Source organism: Palaemon carinicauda, chromosome 42, assembly GCF_036898095.1.
Source record: "Palaemon carinicauda isolate YSFRI2023 chromosome 42, ASM3689809v2, whole genome shotgun sequence".
Lineage (NCBI taxonomy): Eukaryota > Metazoa > Arthropoda > Malacostraca > Decapoda > Palaemonidae > Palaemon > Palaemon carinicauda.
Genome location: NC_090766.1, coordinates 35,557,580 through 35,562,201, shown reverse-complemented (window position 1 = coordinate 35,562,201; position 4,622 = coordinate 35,557,580).

Genomic DNA, 4,622 nt, shown 5'->3' with positions numbered 1-4,622 from the left:
ATTATTATTATTATTATTATTACTACTACTACTACTACTACTATTACTATTACTACTACTACTACTACTACTACTACTACTACTACTACTAGCTAAGGTACGAACCCAGATGGAAAAGCTATTATTACTAGCTGAGGTACAACCCTAGTTGGAAAAGCAGTATGCTATAATACTAAGGGCTCCAGTAGGGAAAAATAGCCCAGTGAGGAAAGGAAATAATTAAATAAATGACAGAAGTAATGAATAATTAATATAAAATACTTTCTGTCAAAGAAGAGACTTAAAGATTTGTAATCTTGCGATATACATCTGATTACTTACTTACTTTGATGGCTGCTTCTCTGGTCCCATACAGCAGGGGAACCCCGCTCTCTACAGGACCTCCACTGTCGTTATACCTTGTTCCTTCAAAGTATTTAGCGTTTCATATCGCGTATTGTTAATTTAATGTTAAATCGTCGCTGTTGTATGACTGTTGAAATAAGAAAGACTTCAGTTTCCTCTTGAAAGCCTTAATGTCTTCAATCATTCGAATGTTTCGTGGGAGCTTATTATATACTGTAGTCTCATAGCCGCATATTTAAAGGCTCTGGAGCCTACAGTAGATATATATCTAGGTTCCAATAGTTATGTAGGAAGAAATGGTTAACTCCAAAATCCTTGAGATTATACTAATCACTCTTTAACCTTATAGAGAGACTCCAATTACTGAATGATTGACGGGAGATGATTGATGGCTTAGCTTTCTTGCCTACGATTTAGGATGTCTTGTGGAGATTTCATCCCTGATTGGATTTTTCTGATTTTTTCTTGTTTTCAATTTTGTCTAATTTGATTGTGAACGTTTATTATTATTATTATTATTATTATTATTATTATTATTATCCAAGCTAGTTTGAAAAGCAAGATGCTATAAGCCCAAGGCCTCCAATAGGGAAAAATAGCCCAGTGAGGAAAGGAAATGAGGAAATAAATAAATGATGAGACCAAATTAACAAAAAATCATTCTATAAACAGTAACAACGTCAAAAACAGGTAGGTCATATATAAAGTATAAAAAGACTCATGTCAGCCTTTTAGGATGGAAACAATTACACTGTTTGATTATACATATCACAATGAGCAAGTTTGCCAATGTCTCTATCTCTGTTTCCCCAAGACGTGAAGTTGAACCCCCCTTAATACGACCTAAATCGGGTCATATTAAATGGTGTCAGGTGTTGTGGGGTAATTAACAGATTAACGTCTGTGCTAAGTGATTTTAGCCGACGTGAGATTTTTGAAAAAGTGGAAACAAAGATAGAGACACTCTATTTGATGGCTAACACTATTATGAGAGAGGGTAGGATCATGCACGAATGATAGTCGAATTGTTAATTTTCCACAGGTGCTATATTCTATTTAAGCTACAAGGGCGGCCCTTAATTATCATTACGTTACTTTACTAATAAAAAGTCCTCAGAGAAATGGTACTTGTTGGCACTCATTCTGGCACCCGTGACCCGGAAGAACTAGGTCTACACACTCAAGCCTCCCAACTCTAAGTGACAAAAAACTATGGGCAGTTCAAGCGCCCACTTTGGCCATCCTATGCCCTGATCGATGATTGGCCGTTTTGACCCGAAAGTCTTATGAGAACCAATAGAGAGAGATTTTAGTGACGCTAACTTTTAACGAACATTTTTGAGTGCCAAGCCAAGCCAAGCCACATTTTAACTGTCTTTCCTTTAACAAAGAAGACAGATCTCTTGACATTCACTTATTCCACACAGTAACAACCTGACTGTGCTTAGCTCATTGGGAAGGGAGTGCCTATTCAGCGTCAACCGAAGCTGACATGAATGCCGTAGGACATACACGCCTACCCCGTGACGTGCCGAAGCGGCGACAACGAACGAGTTCTACAGCCACTTACTACCTCCCATCCGCCGCAGTTTTGCTACTACCACTTCAGATTCGGGGCAACCGCGAAGAAATGTGCTAAGGATTGTCAGTGGCCAAAAAACGTGTAAGTAGGCCATCGCTTGTGGCGGTGGCCTCCTGTGTTTCTAATCTTTTCTTTTTAGAGGATGCAGGAACGGGCGTGCGATTTTTGGTAGACACGGGTGCTTGTCGTTCTCTTTTGCCAAGGAAACTCTTCAAGGCACGACGTAGTATGTCTACATCTGCCGACGTCCGCTTGGTAGCTGCCAACGGATCTGCGATACCCACCTACGGTTATGAGAACCTCACATTATCGTTCGGAAACGGTAAATTCAATTGGAAGTTTCTCGTTGCTGACGTCACAATGCCAATCCTCGGTGCGGATTTCCTCTCTCATTTCCACCCTCTGGTCGATGTCGCCCACCGACGATTGGTCAACGCAGACTCGTACTTGTCGACACCTCTTCAACCCGCCCCCTTTAACCTCGCTCTCCACATCAACGCACCCACCGATGCCTACGCCCTCCTCCTCACGTCGTACCCGGAAGTTTTCCGTCCAGAACTTCGCCAAACGCCCACGGTTCCTGTCAAGCACGGCATTTATCACCATATCAAGACGACGGGACCCCCCAGTCTTCGCAAAATTCAGACGTCTGGCACCGAAACGATTGGCAGCCGCCAAACAGACGTTCGCCGAAATGGAGGAAATGGGCCTTTGCCAAAAGGCCTCAAGCCCATGGTCGTCACCCTTACACATCATTCTGAAGAAAGACGACTCCCTCCGTCCGTGCGGGGATTACAGGCGCCTGAACATGCAAACAGAACCGGATCACTACCCCCTCCCAAACATTGCTGACGTGACCTCCTACCTGCACAAAGCGAAGGTTTTCTCTACGCTCGACCTCCTGAAGGGGTATTATCAGGTTCCTATGAACCCAGAAGACATCCCCAAGACCGCCATCACCACTCCGTTTGGTACATACACCTTCAATTACTCCTGTTTTGGCCTTCGTAATGCTGGGGCAACGTTTCAACGTCTCATGGATGGCATCTTAGGGGACCTCCCTTTCTGTGTATGTTATGTGGACGACATACTTGTGTTCTCCTCCTCAAAAGAGGAACACCTCCGTCACCTGCGCATCGTGCTCGATCGCCTGCAACAAAACGGCCTTGTAGTCCGGTACAACAAGCCTTAAAGATTGGGAGATTGTTACCCCCTTTTGAAGCTAAACAAAAATAGCTACGAAAATAATACGAAATATATTTAAAATTTATAATAACTTTAGAAGTTCTTTCCCCTTTTTAAGCAAAACAAAATTAGCTACAAAAATAGTATAAAATATATTGAAATTTTATAATTACTCTAGGAGGTCTTTCCTTTTTCGAAACAAAACAAAATTAGCTGCGAAAATAATATGAAATATATTTAGATTTTATAATTACTCTAGAAGGTCTTTCCTCTTTTTTAGCCAGGAAAATAATACGAAATATATTCAAATTTTATAATTATTTTTACTCTAGGAGGTCATTCCCTTTTTGAAGCAAAACAAAATTATCGACGAAAATAATACGAAATATATTTAGATTTTATAATTACTCTAGGAGGTCTTTCCCCTTTTGAAGCAAAACAAAAGTAGCTAAGAAAATAATACGAAATATATTTAAATTTTATAATTACTCTAGGTCTTTCCCCTTTTGTGGCAAAACAAAAGTAGCTAAGAAAATAGCATAAAATATATTTGAATTTTATAATTACTCTAGGAGGTCTTTCGCTTTTTTAAGCAAAACAAAATTAGCTACGAAAATAATACGAAATATATTTAAATTTTATAATTACTCTAGGAGGTCTTTCACTTTTTGAAGCAAAACAAAATCAGCTACGAAAATAATACGAAATATATTTAAATTTTCTAATTACTTTAGAAGTTCTTTCCCCTTTTGAAGGAAAACAAAATTGGCTACGAAAATAGTATGAAATATATTTATATTTTGTAATAACTTTAGTTCTTTCCCCCTTTTAAGCATCACAAAATTAGGTACTGAACTAATTCAAAATATATTCAAATATTATAATTAGTTTAGAAGTTCTTTCTCCTTTTTAAGCAAAACAAAATTAGGTACTGAAATAATACGAAATATGTGTAAATTTTTATAATTACTCTAGGAGTTCTTTCCCCTTTTTAAGCAAAACAAAATTAGGTACTGAAATAATACAAAATATATTCAAATATTATAATTTCTTTAGAAGTTCTTTCCCCTTTTTAAGTAAAACAAAATTAGTCACGAAAATAGTACAAAATATATTCAAATTTTATAATTACTTTAGGAGTTCTTTCTTCATTGTTTTACGTAAACTGTTAAAACTCAATTACTTAATCGAAAAATCTCCGTACAAATATACTGTTCTCAGCCGTATTTCAGTAAAATAAAGGCGACGGTAATTTTACCCTACTTTGTTATTATCTTCTTCGGGTTGGTGACCGTAATATCACTCCTTCGTGTCGATATCTCCGTTTTTAAAATGGTAAATGCTTGGCAATATTTATTCCGGGATTTTTACCGTTTTTTACGGCAAATTTTTAACAGTTCGTTATATCTGCCATGAATAAGTTTATTCATTTTCATTTTATTTAAGGAGCTTATGTATTGTTTTATTGTTTTAAGTGGGTGTATATTTTATCTGAGTGGACGTATATATT